Raw genomic sequence first — 17,466 nt, forward strand, 5'->3', positions numbered from 1 at the left:
CAGAGGCAGTAAAACTCAGACATCTCTTACTAATATTTTTTCTGATCCATCTTGTCATGCAAGGAAAACAAAAGAAAAAATAAACAAGTGGGCCTACGTCAAACTAAAAGGTTTTTGCATAGCAAAGCGAACCATCAACAAAATGAAGACAACTCAGAACATATTTGCCAATAATACACCTACCTGGTAAGGTGTTAATATAAAAAAATTATATGCAACTCAATTCATTCAACAACAACAACAAAAAAATAACAATATTAAAAAATGGACAAAGGACCTGAATAGACATTTTTCCAAAGAGGACAAACAGATGGCGACTAGACATATGAAAAGATGTTCAACCTCCTAATCATCAGAGAAATGCAAATTAAAACCAGAATGAGATATCACCTCACACCTATCAGAATGGCCATCATCAATAAATGCACAAACAACAAGTGATGGCAAGGATGTGGACAAAAAGAAACCCTTGTGCCTGTAGGTGGGAATGCAGATTGGTGCAGTCACCATGAAAAGCAGTATGGCATTACTTCAGAAAACTAAAAATGGAACTGCCTATGACCCAGTGATTCCACTCCTGGGAGTATATCCAAAGAAACCTGAAACAGTAATTCAAAAGAATATATATGCATATATATGCATTCCTATGTTCATTGCAGCATTATTTACTATAGCTAAGCTATGGAAGCAGCCCAAGTGCCCATGAATAGATAAGCGGATAAAAAAGGTATGGCACATATATACAATGGAATATTACTCAGCCATAAAAAAGAATGAAATTTTACCATTTGCTACAGCATGGATGGACCTAGAGGGCATTATGCTAAGTGAAATAAGTCGGAGAAAGACAAATACCATGATTTCACGTATATATGAAATCTAAAGAATATAAATTAACAAACAAAAGAAACAAACTCATAGATATATAGAGAACAGACTGATGATTGTCAGAGAGGTTGGAGCTTGGGGGACTGGGTGAAAAAGGTAAAGGGATTGAGATGTAAAGATTAATAGTTACAAAATAGTCATGGGGATATAAACTATAGCATAGCAAATATCATCAATAATATTCTAACAACTAGATGTATGGTGCCAGGTGGTTACTAGAAATATCAGGGGAATCCTTTGTAAAGTATAAGATTGTCTAGCCACCATGCTGTACACCTGAAACTAAAATAAATAATACTGAATATAAATTGTAATCACAAAAAAATAAAAATTAAAAAAAAAATTTTCCTTAAGTTACAATGGTGATTACCTTTGGATCAGTGTGAGTAATAGCTGGAAGAAAGCATGAATTAATTTTCTGGTGCAAACAACTATTTTTCTTTTTTAAAAAAATTTGATTTGAGAGAGAGTGGAGGGGAGAAACACTGATTTGTTGCTCTACCTATTTATGCATTCATTGGTTGTTTCTTGTATGTGTCCCAATCAGGAATCAAACCTGCATCTCAGCATGTAAGGTCAACGCTCTAACCAACTGAGGTACCTGGCCAGAGCGAACAACTGTTTCTTAACTTCAGCTCTCATTACAAAGATGTTTGTTTTGTGATGTTATTGTGCTGTACATTTGTTTGTGCATTTTTCTGGTATACTTTGTGTGTTCACCTCAAAATAAAAAAGGTTTTAAAATAGATGGCTAACAACTAAGCTGAATTTTGTTCCTAGATTTTTGTAGGACTATATATAGAATTTAACTTCTAGAAATTTTATAATGGTCTGGGATTATAGTCTATTCTACTCTAGCACATACTATAAGAAATAATAAATTACTTTTTGTGGAAAGGAGTGGTTGGCAGGGCAGAAAAGAAAACCAATACTAAGTAAGAAATAGATAAACTTTGAAAACAGACTTTCTTTTCACTCCACAAACACTGGGAAAATATGTACTAGTGTAGAGTTAGACCAATTGAAGTTTAGAGCAATCAGGTCAAAGATAATATAAAATACAGCAGCCCTCCCTTATCCGTGGTTTTGCTTCCCATAATTTACCTGCGGTCAACTATGGTCTGAGAATATATGGAATGTTCCAGAAATAAACAATTCATTAGTTTTAAACTGTGCACCCTTCTGAGTAGTGTGATGAAATCTTGCACTGACCCATTCCATCCCATTAGAGTTGCAAATCATCCCTTCATTTAGTGTACCTCAGGCTGTATATACTTCCTTTCCAACTGACATATTCACAGTGCTTGTGTTCAAGTAACACTTACAGTAGCCTAATGTTACACTGCAATGCCTACACCCTTCACCTCACTTCATCTCATCATGCAGGTACTGCATCATCTCACACCACAAGAAAAAGGGTGACTATAATACAATAAAATATTTTGAGAGACTACCTTCATATAACTTCTATTACAGTATACTATTGTAATTGTTCTAGTTTATTATTAGTTTTTGTTGTTAATCTCCTATTGTGCTTTATTTATAAATTAAACTTTACCATAGGCATACATGTAGAGGGAAAAAAAGTACATATAGGGTTCAGCACTGTCCATGCTTTCAGGCACCTGTGGAGGAATCTTGGAATGTAACTCCTAAGGATAAAAAGGAACTACTGCAATACCACTTATAACTAGTGCAATGTATGTCTTTGAAGTAGCTGTAATAATTTAAATCAGTATCGTTTCACAATAACCCTGTTAGCAGTAATAATAGTCATTAAATTAATTTATTAATTTAGATTTATTTATCTTTAGAGAGAGGGAAAGGGACCTGGCTCACAACTTGAGCATGTGTCCTGACCGGGAATCAAACCGGCAACCTCTCAGTTCGCAGGCCGGCACTCAATCCACTGAGCCACACCACCATAGACGTCATTAAATTTAAAGTGCCATAAACTTTAAAAGCTACAACACTACTTTGGGGTTTATTTTCAGATGGTATTTGGGGACTCTTCAAGGAAATGGCCATTTAATTATCTTCACAATGAGTGAGGAGTATCATTTATAGGGGAGTGTAAGAAGATTAATAGAACATTCTTATTTAGTTGGCTAAATTATTAGAATAGTTTCCTGTTCTAAGAAAAGAGATAACACCACATCAGTGCATCCCAAATGACAGTCTACATTCTGGTGTCAAACAATGAAAAAGAAAAATAAGGACCACGAAGTAAAAAACAAAAACATATTCAATTTAAAGTTACTGTAGTTTATTTTAAGAACATGTCCTTACTTTTTGCTGTAAAATGCCTTTTCTTTTAGGATATGAAGACAGTAGATGAATGTTACTTGATTTTTTTAAAAAAAATGTCTACTGGTCACAATGAAAAGTTATCAACCCTGTGTCAACACCCTATGCTACTTTTCTGGAAATGAAACTTGAAATTCAAGTCTAGTGGCCACTGCTACACTTCACATCAGTCTAGTTGAGGCTGTAAGTCAGAACACTTTACCATACTATTGGAGATACAATACAATAATACAGTATTCAACCTATGGGTAAAATTTACTGGCAACAATTTAGAACTGATATTCTATACTGTTCATACAAAATTAAGTACATTGATATAGTCTCCCACCACCTAGCACAGAATCTGACATATAATATGTCATTTTTCAGTCCACAAATGAATAAATCTCATGACCTAAACTACATCTCTCAACAAAAATCTGTTTAGATAAGTCTAAGAACAGAAGCTAATTAAAATTTGATGAAAATTCATTCAAGTTAATGTGTTTTCGATATGAAACTAAACTCTTGAGAATATTTTCTGTGCTGTTTATGTGGTTTTTAACAAAATAATATACTTATACAATTTTATTTTTGTTTTTTATTATTTTTAATTATATTTATTTTCTATTGTTTATACTCGTACAGTTGTTCCCATTTTTTCTCCCTTTCCCTACTTCCACCCAGACCCACATTCTCCCCTCCCTAACTCAATCCTCATATCATTGTCAGTATCCATGGACTATGCATAATGTTCTTTGGTTAATCCCTTCACCATCTTTCATCCCCTTCAGCTCCCCTTTGGCAGCTGTCAGTTTATTCTATGTATCTATGCTTCTGTTTCTTTTTGTTAGCTTGTTATTTTTTTTAATTTTATTTATTTTTTACAGAAAGGTGAAGGGAGAGAGGGAGAGAGGGAGAGAGGAAGAGAAACATTGGTATCAGTTGCCTCTCCTATGCGCCCCAACCAGGGGCCAAATCTGCAACCCAGGCCTGTGCCCTGACCAGGAATTGAACTGGTGACCTTTTGCTCTATGGGATGATTCCCACCCAACTGAGCCACACCAGTCAGGGCTACTTATGCAATTTTGAAAGTCCAATAACATTTTTTAAACTAAGTAAATGAAATCTAAAAAGCAGAGGCATAAAAATTCTAACTTTGGACAATGTAAGTAAATAATAAACTTAGCAATATATATACTTTGGGTAAAACACTATTTCCCAATTTCTGACATTATGAGTTGATTTTTTTATGATTTATGATTTTAGTATCTTAATGCTTTTAATAATTTAGTTTAAATCAACTAAACTTTAACTTTTTTATTTATTGATTTTTAGAGGGGGGAGAGAGAAATCACTCTGTTATTCTACTTATTTATGCAGTCACTGGTTGTTTCTTATATGTGCACTGACCCGGGATAGAACGTGCAACCTTGGCATATTGGGACAACACTCTAACCAATTGAGCTAGCTGGCCAGGGCTTTCAACAAGCTTAAAAAAAATTAAATATATTTATCATCATCCCAAGCAATAATATCTATGTAATCAAAGCTTGCTATTTCAGGATATTTTTCTCAATACACTTTTAAAAACTTAACTATAGTTGTACTCCCTATCTGAACCCAAATAGATTGGGATAAAAAGAGATACCTTGGTTAAAATAAATACAAAGTTGATTCCCATTCCAACTAAAATCATCTTTCTTGGATGGTAGCCTATTCCATTGCAAGTACATATTACATACCATATCAATACTTATCAGTAAACAAGAATTCTATTTCAAAGTCTTTAATAAACTTCCTTTAAAAACTTATACTGCTTTATATATTAATATATTTACATATTAAAGAATAAGTTATTATTTTTATTTTTTTCAGTAAAGGAGATTTAACTTGATTTAACTTCCAATTCAAGGTGTCTGACTTTTACAGCTTAATGCACAACCAACTCACACTAGTCACATCCAACTATATAAGTTAGTGTGTTAAAAAAATATCAATTTATACAATATTATTTATTTGGTAATAATGACTTGCAGATTGACTAGCTGGCAACATCAGTATCATAAATGAAGAAACTGTTTCGGAAATGGCAAGTGGTGGTCCCTAAGAGTGCAGCCCTGAGCGCTCTCCTAGCTGATACACATACTTCATTTTATTAACCATTATGCAGCATATAAGAGAGAAGAGATAAGTGGGGAGAAACCCATTTGCCATTTGCAAAGAACAAATGATTATTATCCCTAACAAATAAAAGATCAAAAGTCCAATGGAAAAAAGGGAAAGGATGTAAGTAGGCATCTTGTAAGTGCAAACACAAATGGACAATAAATATGAAAAAATATTTAATGATCTCACTCCTAACCAAAAAAAATGTTAATTAAAACTTATCTCTTTTTCCCCATCAAACTGACAAAGAAGAAAATGGAGAAAGCCTAACACTGGTAAAGACTTGGGCTGAGTACACTCTTTTTGGTGGGCAACCTAGCAATATATACATAAAAGGATTTTGCCCTGGCTGGTGTGGCTCAGTGGCGTGAGCGCCAGCCTGAGAGCCAAAGGGTTGCCAATTGATTCCCAGTCAGGGCACATGACTAGGTTGCAGGCCAGATCCCCTGTTGGGGATGTGCGAGAGAGAGGCAACCACACATTGATGTTTCCCTCTTTTTTCTCCCTCCCTTCCCCTTTCTCTAAAAATAAATAAAAATCTAAAAAATTAAAAAAGAATTTCACATCTAGACATTTGCCCTAAAGAATCTGAAATAAATAAAAATAAAAATAAAGAGAAAAAAAATCTGACACACAAACATCTGAAAAGAAAAAGCTGTCCTCTTATTATGAATAATTATTTAAAAATTGGAAAAGAAACAAAACTATCAAAAGACAATTGTTTAAATACACATTGGTACTCCATACATACCAAGGAGTCTAACCTTACTTCTAGACTTCTAAGTCAGTCCCCTACAGCAGAAATCCTAAACACCAATTTAACAGATCTTCTCTACTGGCCTCTAAATAAACACAGCTGATTCTAGTTTCTTAATCCTTTAACACTGTTGGATGAAGGTTCTGTCTTATAGTGTAGGATTGGAAGGGTGAGGGATGCAAATTAAAGAATAAGCAAACTTTAAAAACTAAATAATAGTTTTAGCTCTAAAAAGTCAATACACAACCCAGATTATAAAATACCATTTATAATCTCATTTATTTTTTATTTTTAAATTGATTTCAGAAAGAAAGAGGAAGGGAGGGAGAGAGAGGAGGGAGACAGATTTGTTGTTCCATTTATTTATGTATTCATTAGTTGATTCCTTTGTTGATATAAGCAATTTTTCTTATTTTTTTTAAAGATTTTATTTATCTTTAGAGAGAGGGGAAAAGAGAGAGGAAGAAAGGGAGAGAAAGATTGATGATATGCGAGAAATACATCAATCAATTGCCTCTCACATGCCCACACTGGGAACCCGGCCATCAACCCAGGCATGTGCCCTGGCTGGGAATCAAATGGGCAGCCTTTCAGGTCACAGGCTGGTGCTCAATCCACTGAGCCACACCAGCCAGGGCCACTGGTTGATTCTGGTATGTGCCCTGACCAGGGACCGAACCCACAACCTGGGTGTAAGGGGATGATGCTCTAACCAACTAAGCTACCCAGCCAGGGCCTATATTATCATTTTTGTAAAAAAAAATTTTTTTTAAAGCGTGTATGTGTATATGGGCACGCTCATTACAAAGGTCCAGAATAGGCTTCTTTTTGGCAAAAACCGTCATCTGCCAATAATTCGCCAAAGACTAACACAAAGAGCAAGAGGAGAGATACCCTCTATATGTTCTCTAGGCCACATACCCATGAATCTCCAAGAAAGGTAATACCATAGACATCAAGGGAATGGGCTCTATTCAAAAAGAAATGCCCCACAACATGGCAAAACTGGAAGTCTACAGTCCTGGCTGGTGTGGCTCACTTGGTTGCAGCATGATCCTATGGACTGAGGAGTCTTGGGTTCAATTCCTGATAGGGGCACATGCTTTCAGGTGGAGTGCATCCATATCTTAGCTTATGTCCATAAATTTACCAGTTACCCACATCTATTTCCTTTATATTCACCAGGTCAATTCATTAATCTTGTCACACACATCTCAGGGCAGATAGCTGTGACCATGTCACTTCTCTAAAGTTCTTAACCTAGACTTCCGAATCACTCCCCTACAGTAGGAATCCTAAACTCCAGTTCAACAGGTCTTCCCTACTGATCTCTGAATAAGCCCAGCAGACTCTAGTTCCTTACTCCTCTTAATACTGTTTGGATGAAGATTCTGTTTTGGTAGAAGACTGGAAAGATGAGGGATACAGATGAAAGTGTTCAGGATAAATAGTATACATGCTAGGTGCCAAAGGAGGTAGAGACTACTCACTGATGTATATATTTTTACCCCTTTAACTGACATATACTATAAAAGAAATTAACACTTGTACTTACTGAACTACATTTATGTACAATGCTCATAACTTTATATTCAATTGTATTCATGGTTTACACTTTCAAAGAAACAAAAATACCTATATGGCTCTTATACTCATGTAAATTTCCAGGGTTTCCACCCCCGCCCCACCCCCGCCATTATGGATTTGTAGCTCAATAGAAATAGTTTTCCACACTTACATTTAGTCCACAATTCTTAGGACAGTTAATTATGGTTAAAAGAGCAAGGACTTGTCTGTGACTAGGATTAGCATCCTAAATCCCAGATGTGCCCCCCCACCCTTTATATCAGTGTGACCTCATGCAAATTGCTCAAATTCTCTAAGCTTCTTTTTCCCTTATCTGTAAAATGGGATATCTACTTCACGCAGCTGTTGTAAAAAATTAAATGAACAGGTGGAAACAATTTCAGAGTGCTTCATACATATTAAGAGCTCCATAAAGACACATTTCAGTACTATTATTACCGCTCAGAACAAGTAACGCTACAGCCAAGACTAGATTATTGGGTACCTTTGTTTTCAGTGATTTTGAAAACCTGAGCAGAGGGTAAATAAACTGCCCAGTGGGAGAACTGCCCACATTCTTGCAGCATAAACTAAATTAGCGCTGTATACACCTTAACGCGTGCCTTATTTTACACAACCACACTAGAAAGCAAACGACTGGAAAAGAAGCATGATGACTGATCAAGGCAAAGCCGTAGAAATATGTAAACGAGATTAAGTGATATGACTAGGACTTACTTCAAATTAATCCAGGAGGAGGAGCAAGCCCGGCCACGAATTGGTAACTGATGAAACTGGGCGACGGGTACTGAGTTCTTTATACTATCCTCTCACCCTCTCTGCATGTTTTAAGATTTCCATAATAAAATTTGTTTTTACATGTCTTTGGGGCTTAATGCAAATCCTCCTCCTGGTCAGAAAGATACTATGGGAAGTTCTGGGAGGGAAAAAGTCAAACAGCAGCACAGGCCAGGTGAGGCAGGTTAAATCTACCAGGCGGACCAGCAGTGTGCTCCTCCTCCCGGAACCCCCGAGGGCCGGCCAAGAAGTGCAGACTCGGAGTCCTGTCCGCCCAGTCCCGGGAAAGAGCTCAACACCCAAGGGATCCGCCGCCTGACGGCTGGATCGCGAACGGCGGGTTCCGAAGGCGGGGGAGAGGGTACATATTGGGTAAATGGGTGATTGGGTGAGTCCCAGCCTTGAGGGCAATTCTGCTTACTTCCCTCCGCTCCACCAAGGCTCCGACCCCCATTAGGGCCCTCCTCAGCCTCCCCGGCTGCCCGAGAACCTCTCCGCCTCTCTTCAACCGCGGCGCAGCCACCCAACCGGCCTACGAAGCCCGCCAGCCTCCCCCTAAGTACGAACCCGGCTCCTTCAGCTCCTGCCCTGTTACCAGGGCTTCTCCCTGCCATCAGGCCTGGGGCGCCTCCTCGACCCCCACACAACAGCCTCCCCCAGTACCCAGCCCAATTACCTCAGCCGCGAAGCCGCGAGGCGTCTACCTCAGCTACTCCGGCTTCCAGCTTGGCGGTCTCAAGGCGTTGCTGCCAATCACCCAATCCCTTAGCCACAGCCAGATTGTCCAATCCGCGGCTTCCTCTGGCCCGGAGGCGGGCCCAGAACCCACAGCGGAAGGCTAGAGGACCGCCCCTAGAGTCGGCTACCGTGTCTCGTAGCCAGTGTGCGCACGCGCGGGGCTCAGCGTGGTGCGTGTGCTTTCTCCTGGACTTCGCTTTGTGGCCTCACTACTCCGCCTGGGGAATACTTGGTTAGTATGTTTCAGGCTCTAGGTGTTCAGAGGAACCACGTTCTGAATGTACTAAAGTGTATTACCTTGAATGAAGCTGTGAGTTTTAAGCCCTTGTTACCTAACATATATTGATCCCTTTCATCCTGTACTGTAGAGAGTCGTGTTCTCGCCGCAGATCTTTTGCCTCCGCGCACCTAGTATCTGGGATGTTTGTGTTTAGGGTGGTGCAGGCGTTGGTCCTACAAAGTACCTAATGAATGAGCATTTTACTTTACCCAGTTCAGCTCCAGCATCTTTTACTCTGGTTCATTGAGACACGTTCTTTTTAATAGTTGACTATTCTAGGACACTGGATTTCAAATAATTCTGTCATGAAAATATAGCTAACATATTCAGCATGGTAATGTGGAAGGCCTGATAAAAGATTCATATGTAGGGTGAGAAACCTATTAGTATTTCTGTATGGCCTTTCAAGAGTGTGTTACTGATTGGCTGTCTCACTTACCCTCCCATTGTAATTGATTCCAGAGGTCATTGGGCAGGCACCCCAGCTCTGGTGTTCTGACATTGGCTCCCAAGTCTCTCCCTGGCGAGCTTTCCTCCAGCAAAAGCATTAATTCATTTACTCAACAAGGGCTTTGGGGGGCCCATTATGACAGTACAAAGATGTTTTTCGAGGCTTGAACCACACCCTCAGTGACCTTACAGGCTACCAGAGCTAGAAATACAAATTTAAATATTTTATTTATTTATTTAGAGAGGGGGTAGGGAGTGAGAGAAATATCATTCTGTTGCCTCTCACAGGCCCTCAACTGGGGATCTGGCTCACAACCCAGCCATGTACCCTGACTGGGAATCAAACCTGTGACTTTCCAGTTCACAGGCCAGTGCTCAATCCACTGAGCCACACCAGCCAAGACTAGAAATACAAACTTAATGTATAGTATAACCAAGTGTTATAATGAAGGTATGGCAAGAGCCTGCAGAAAGGAGTGAGTGAAAAAACAAACAAACCAAAAAAACCCAGAAAGGAGAGAGTGCGAGGTGTAGACATCGGGTGTTCTTGTTGCTAGGAAAAGTAAACTCGAGGGGCAGGTGCTGGTGCAAAAGAAAAGAAGTTTTATTCAGGTGCTATAGGACCTGAGGAAATGGTGGACTCCCCTCTAAAGACCATCTCCCTCTTCCTGCTTAGGCCCAAGGTTCTTATAGGTTTAGGGAGGGGAAAGCTTTTTTCCTATACAAGTATCTTTCTAGCTTTTGGCTGGCTGGGGGGCCTATCCATTCATATTTCTAGCTTTCCTTGCCCTGAGTATAAGAATCTCTTTCGCCACCATCTTGGCCAGTGGGGTAGACTCCCTAGTACTCAGGCTGACCATCTACGGTAATGCCACTAGGATGTCATTAACTCTAGGCTCTCAGCAGACAGAGCTAGGAAATATATTACCAGCTCATTTTTTAATTCTTTGTTTATATCTCTATAACAGGCAGCCCCTAAGATGGCCACCAATGATCCCTGCCTCCTGGTATTCACGCCATTGTGTAATCCCCTCTTGTTGAGGGTGGGTTGGACCTAGTGATTTCCTTCTAATGAATAGAAATCTGCAAGCATGATGGATGTCATTTCCAAGATCAGGTTACAAAAATATTGTGGCTTCCATTATACTTGCTCTCTTTTGGTCTCTCCTTCACGTGTTCTGGGAGATGCCAGCCATCATAATTGTGAGTTGCCCTATGGAGCTGCCCATGTGGCAAGGAACTGGGGGAGACCTTTGGCCAATAGCCAGCAAGGAACCAAGACCCTGTGTCCACCAGCCTGTGAGAAACTGAATCCTGCTAACAGCTATGTGAGTGAACTTGGAAAAAGGTCCTCTCCCACTTGAGCCTTGAAATGACTGCAGCCCCACTGACACCTTGATTGTAGTCTTGTGAAAGTCCCTGAATCAGAGACACCAGTTAAACTGTACATGAAGTCCTCATACACAGATTTGAAATAATAAATGATTGTTGTGATAAGCTTACGTTTTTTAGTAATTGGTTAGGAAGCTGGATAGTTAATGTGATTTCTGTCTCCTCCACAAAAACCAATGGTTCTTAAATTTACTTTGGAGCTTGTTTAAAAATACACATGCCCATGCTTTCCTTCGGAGGCTATAAAAGCTGCCGCCATACTGAGCAGGCTGTATGGGAACCAACTGGCTAGGGGACGCATGGCTGGCTGCTCAGGAACCTGGCCTCCTCTCAAATCACAGCAGCAGAAGGGGGCTTTGGAAAAAACAGCAACAACTTTTTAAATAAAAAATAAAAATACATGTGCCCAGGCCCCTTCCCATAATCTTAGGTGATTGTTCTACATAGTTAACTTTGGAAACTAATGTAAAAGGTTACAGGCAAACCATTTGGGGATTTTAGAAGAAAATAGGCTTTTTATTTTTCTTTTTAGGGTATCTGATCCTGGAGTTCTTTACCCAAATTAATGGCCCAGCTTTCTTGGCAGAAACCAGAATGACTGTAACTTCATCTACTAGTTGGAGTATTTATTGACTAGAGGAGAAGAATCAGAGCTTTCACTCATTTTGTGGCCTTGAAAAAATCCCTTGACCTTTCTATGCTTCCAGGTTGCTAACAGGAAATTAAAGGATTATAGTGCCATTATTTAAGCAAGAGATTTATCCATAATTAAGTGTATATTGGGCTGCTATATTAGGTGATCAAGGCCCTTTGTGGGCAAGTTACCTTGTAGAGATTTAACAAAAGGTCAGGTTCCCATTTGTTCATGTTGGTAGGCAGTGAAGCTTAATTCTGTTGTAGAAAAAAATGTGAGCTTCCAGATCAGACAGACCCATATTCAAAATATGCCTCTGCCATTTAACCAGCTGTGTGGCCTTGGGCAAACCAATCAGTCTCCCTCAGTCTCAGTTTACTGCTGTGCACAGTGAGTGAAAATAACCACCTTAAAGGGTAGCCCTGAGAACTGATGTAAAATGCTAAAGGCAAGCCTGACATCACAAGGACCCTATAACTAATAGCCATGAAGAACTACAGTCAGTTCATGTGGTTGTGATTCAGTGGTAGTAAAGTAAAGGACAGACAAATGTCCATTTGTGTCCATAAGCCTATTTCTCATATTAGGTTTAATGACAGTCCCATTTGGTGAGATGGGTAGTAATCTTCAAGTCTTACACAGTAACTTCCTTGGAAATCCCGACCCTTTTTCTCTAGTTCTGTTTTTTCTCCAACTCTGATTGCCTGTCTATAGAGAATATAATACACTGGAATGGGCCTCAAGTTGTCCTGAGTTAACATCCAAAAAAAGAAAAAAAAACCTAGCTGGTGAAAGACCATTGGATAGAACAGTGAAGTGTCCATTTGAGGGGTGCTCTAAAACAAGGTAGGGCTGCATGTGTCTGGGAGAGGTTCAGCTACAGGACAGCTGGTCAAGACTAATTGGTGGGCCAATGTCATCTCACATGAGGTGAAAGTTCAAAGATGAAGCTAAATTATAGTTCAGATCCATTGGCTTCAAGCTCTGATCACTATTTAAAGGTGGATATTGTTGGGAGAAATAACGTTTAAATCCACTTCAGTCATGTAAATCTCAGTGCAAAGGAATGTTTTTACCATGATGCCAGGTGAAGAATTGTTGAGCTATTTTGATTTAATTATACACTGTTGGGTATATTTGGTTTTTCAGAGACTTGAAACTATTTTTTTCTTCTCAAATCAGTGTATAGAGTGATCTGTTATATATTCAAAAAGACATTTATTTATCCAAGTAGGTGAAAAGATCACTGCCTTCCAGAGACTGACATTTCTCTCTATAAATCATTTCTTGGGATAAACCCTGACCTGCAGAACTTTCAAAAAATGTTTTTAAATTAGGGTGTTTTTTTTTTATTTTTATTGTAACTATGAAAAATGTCAAGCATACACAAAATAAAAAATATCTGCAATGAATCTTTATGTATCCATCATACAACTTCAACAATCAGCAACTCATGACTGATGGTTTCATCCATACCCTTTCCAGGCCACTTTGATTCTTCTTGTTTGTTTGTTTTGGAGGTGCTGGGGAACGAACCACAGGGCCTCATATAGGCAAGCTCTTTGATTCTTTTGAAGCTACTCTCAGGGGTGTCATTTCAACCATATGTATTTCAGTGTGTACCTCTAAAAGTTAAGGAGTCTTTAAAAAGCATAACCATAATGCCATTATCAAGCCTAAAACATTAATAATTGTTTCTTTTTTCTTTTTTTATTCTCACCCAGGGATATGTTTATTGATTTTAGAGAGAGAGGAAGGGAGTTGGAGAGAAACATTGATGGGTTGCCTCTTGTATGTGTCCCAACAGGGGATTGAACCCACAACCTAGGTATATGCCCTGACTGGGGATCAAACCTGCAACCATATGGTGTACAGAAGGATGATCCAACCAACTGAGCCACCCAGCCAGAGCTAATAATTGTTTCTTTTCCTTTTTAAAAAATATTTTATTTATTTTTAGAGAGAGGGGTAGGGGAAGGAAAGAGAGACAGAGAGACATCAATGTGTGTTTGCCTCTCATGCACCCCCAACTTGGGACCTGGCCCACAACCCAGGCATGTGCCCTGACTGGAAATCGAACCGGTGACCCTTTGGTTCACAGGCTGGTGCTCAGTCCACTGAGCCACACCAGGGCTCATTGTTTCTTAATATCTTCATCCTGTGTTCAAATTTACCTAGATGTCTTATTTATTTTTTAACTTTTTTACAGTTGGTTTCTTTGAATCAAAATCCTAAAAAGATCCACACATTACATTTGGTGAATATGTCTCTGAAATATATTTTAATCTACATAACTCCCTCCTCCACCTTTTAAAAATGTTTTGAAGAAGAAACTGAGATTTTTGTCTGTAGAAATTTCCCACATTCAGGATTTTGCTGATTACATTCCTATGGTGACATTTAACAAATTCCTTTGTTTCCTTTTGTGTTCTGTAAACTGGTAGTTAGGTGTGAAGGCTTGATTTGATTCAGGTTCAATTTGTAGTTAGAATGCATCATAGGAAGTGGTGTGTACTTCCATCAAAAGCTACATAATGATCACATGTTTCTCTTTTTTGTAACATTAATGGCTATTGGTGATCATTGCCTATATTCATTATCTCATTAAGGGTTTGCAAAATCGTGATACTCTATCATTCCTATTAGCTAATTTGTTATTTTGAGGAATGTTTGTAAAGAGAAGCACATTGAATGCTTGTTTCTTAATATTTACCAGTTTTCAGAATAATTATCCCACATCAACTATTTTGTTACCCTGAAGTGTAGTACATTTAAGAAAGGTATGTTTAATGCTTGGTTTGATTCTATTTAACAGTTTTTAGGGAACTGAATTGGTTCCTCATATTCTCTAAAGATGTTTCTTACTTTGTCTACTCCCCTCCTCCCTACAGGATAAGTAAACACGGATTTTATCATTATAAATTAGCTTTTATCAGATCTTTTCCGGATAACAGATTCTTATACAGAGAGAAGTGAGACTAAATGTACATTTATGTAATATCTTCTAGGCACTGTGCTAGGTGCTCTGACACTATTTTATTTAATTCTCTCAGCAGTCTTGGAAGGCAGGTGCCTTGGTCTCTGTGTTTTAGAGAATGCTGAGGTCCTCAGTAGCAAAGTGACAAGTACAAAATCATATGGCTAGGAAGTGGTCACATTCAGATTTGTCTGACCCAAATGGCACTACTTAGATTTTTGAATGAGGTTCTACAGACACTGAGTCTCTCAATAACTAGGGGCTCACTGGTTACCTTTGCCAGCTTCCTGTCTTACCTCTTTTTATATATCCTCTTCGTTAAAAAAAGAAAAGATTTTATTTATTTATTTTTAGAGAGAGGGGAAGTGAATGAGAAAGGGAGAGAAACATCAATGTGTGGTTGCCTCTTGTGCACCCCCAACTGGGAGCCTGACCCACAACCCAGGCACGTGCCCTGACTGGGAATCAAACCAGCCACCCTTTGGCTCACAGGCCAGCGATCAATCCACTGAACCACACCAGCCAAGGCTCATATATTGTCTTCAGACATTACAGTTTTGTGACTCCAAGTTTGTCACTCTCATACTTGAAGAGCAGTTCCCTGGTACTGCTAAATACCCTTTTGCCTTATAACCTAACACATAGATTTTTGTTGAATACATTTTATTATATTTACATACATGATTTCACTTAATGTAAATTTATCACATTATATATCAAACTATATTTACACCCTCCCCCCAGTAAAGTTAGTTTATTTATTTTTAACTTTGTGTGGTGGACTCCTAGTCTCTCAGGTTCTATCCTACCCATTTAGATAATATATGCTGAAAACTTATATTGTATCTTTCTTTATATTTTCCATACTCATACAACCATATAAAGATATGTATATATATTAACATGGGTAGGATATTAATTGTTATTGTTTTTAAAAAATCAGGTCATAATATACATACTTTTTTTTTCAAATACAGCAAACATTTACAGTATTTAGAAAGTCACAGAGGTAGAAGAAGTGAGCCCTGGAAAAAGTGAGCTGACTGGGCTGGGTGTGCTCAGGAAACAAGTAATAGAGGCAAAAGAAAGGCCCTGGAGCTTAGGAAAAAGAAAGACAAAGAAAACTGGGCTGTGAGTGGTGGTGGGGGTGGGGGGCAGGGTATAAGAGGACTAAATGGTAATGGAAAAAACTACAATTAAAATTTTTTTTAAAAGAATGAAAGAAAGAAAACCAGGCTGGCGGAATGTGAGAGGGGAAAGGTGCAGGCATGCTCAAGAGAGAAAGAGCATGCTAATATATTTTTAAGCATCTTACTTTTATCGCTTAACGCTGTGGAAATTCTTCAATGTCCCTTCCTATAGCTCTAATTTACTTTTTTTTTTCTTCTCTTTTAAAATTCTTGAAATCGAACCCACAACTGAAAGGTTGTGGGATGATACTCCAACCAACTGAGCAACTCCAGCCAGGGCTAATTTCTTTTTCTTAATAGCTTCCTAATGTATTTTTCATAATGGTCTGTGGCCTCTAGATATGCCATAATTTACTAAAACATTCCACTATTGATATGCATTCAATTGATGTTGGGGTTTTTGTTTATTTGCTAATATGAACAATCCTACAATAAACGTATTTGTTCTTATGTCTTATATAAACTGGTGCTTTTCCTTTAAAAATTTTTGTTGTTGTTATTGATTTTAGAGAGAGAGAGAAAGGGATTTAAGGGAAAAGAGGTGGAGAGAGAGAGAGAGAGAGAAACATCGATTTGTTGTTCCACTTATTTTATGCATACATTGGTTGACTGGGGATTGAACCAGCAACCTTGGCATATCTGGACAATGCTCTAACCAACTGAGGTACCCAATCAGGGCAGGTGCTCTTTATTTCTGTGGTTTAGATTCTTGAGAATGGGATTGCTGGGTTAAAAGACATATTATTTTAAAATATTTTGAATGTATTGATTTAAGAGAGAGAAGAGAGAGAGAGAGAGAGAAACATCCATCTATTGTTCCAGTTATTTATGCATTACATTGGTTAATTTTTGTATGTGCTCTTACTGGGGATCAAACCCGCAATCCTGACATATCAGGATGATGCTCTAACCACCTGAGCTACCCAGCCTATTTGTATGTATTTTTAATTTTATTTATTTATTTTCAGAGAGAGGGGAAGGGAGGGAGAAAGAAAGGGACAGAAACATCAATGTGTGGTTGCTTTTCATGCGCCCTCAACTAGGGGCCTGGCCTGCAACCCAGGCATATGCCCTGACAGGGAATTGAACCCTCGACCCTTTGGTTCACAAGCAGGTGCTGAATCCGCTGAGCCACAGAAGCCAGGGCTATATTATTTTTTATAATAGATCTTGCTGGATTTCTTTCGAAAAGGCTGTAGTAATTTATATTTCCACAGCAATATCTGAGAGTTCTCTTCATACTTATTATCTTTGCCAACAACTTTGTGCCATTTTGATTATTGCTAGCCTGAGCAGCATCAAATGATTATTCTGTTTTATATTAATTTGCATTCCTTATTA

General features: G+C 38.6%; 2 protein-coding genes across 2 annotated transcripts in view; one reads left to right on the forward strand and one right to left on the reverse strand.

Moving 5' to 3' along the window:
• MTFR1 (mitochondrial fission regulator 1) overlaps positions 1–9,205 on the reverse strand; it is a 58,217-nt gene extending 49,012 nt beyond the window's left edge. Inside the window, exon 1 of the mRNA XM_090283627.1 lies at positions 9,141–9,205. The gene's annotated coding sequence lies outside the window, so the exon portion shown is untranslated. The remainder of the gene's footprint in view (positions 1–9,140) is intronic.
• Positions 9,206–9,343: 138 nt separating this feature from the next.
• The window catches only part of ARMC1 (armadillo repeat containing 1), a 49,932-nt gene continuing 41,809 nt past the window's right edge, over positions 9,344–17,466 (forward strand). Inside the window, exon 1 of the mRNA XM_090283631.1 lies at positions 9,344–9,434. The gene's annotated coding sequence lies outside the window, so the exon portion shown is untranslated. The remainder of the gene's footprint in view (positions 9,435–17,466) is intronic.

Source organism: Furipterus horrens, unplaced genomic scaffold, assembly GCF_987537825.1.
Source record: "Furipterus horrens unplaced genomic scaffold, mFurHor1.1.pri manual_scaffold_7, whole genome shotgun sequence".
NCBI classification, from domain to species: Eukaryota; Metazoa; Chordata; class Mammalia; order Chiroptera; family Furipteridae; genus Furipterus; species Furipterus horrens.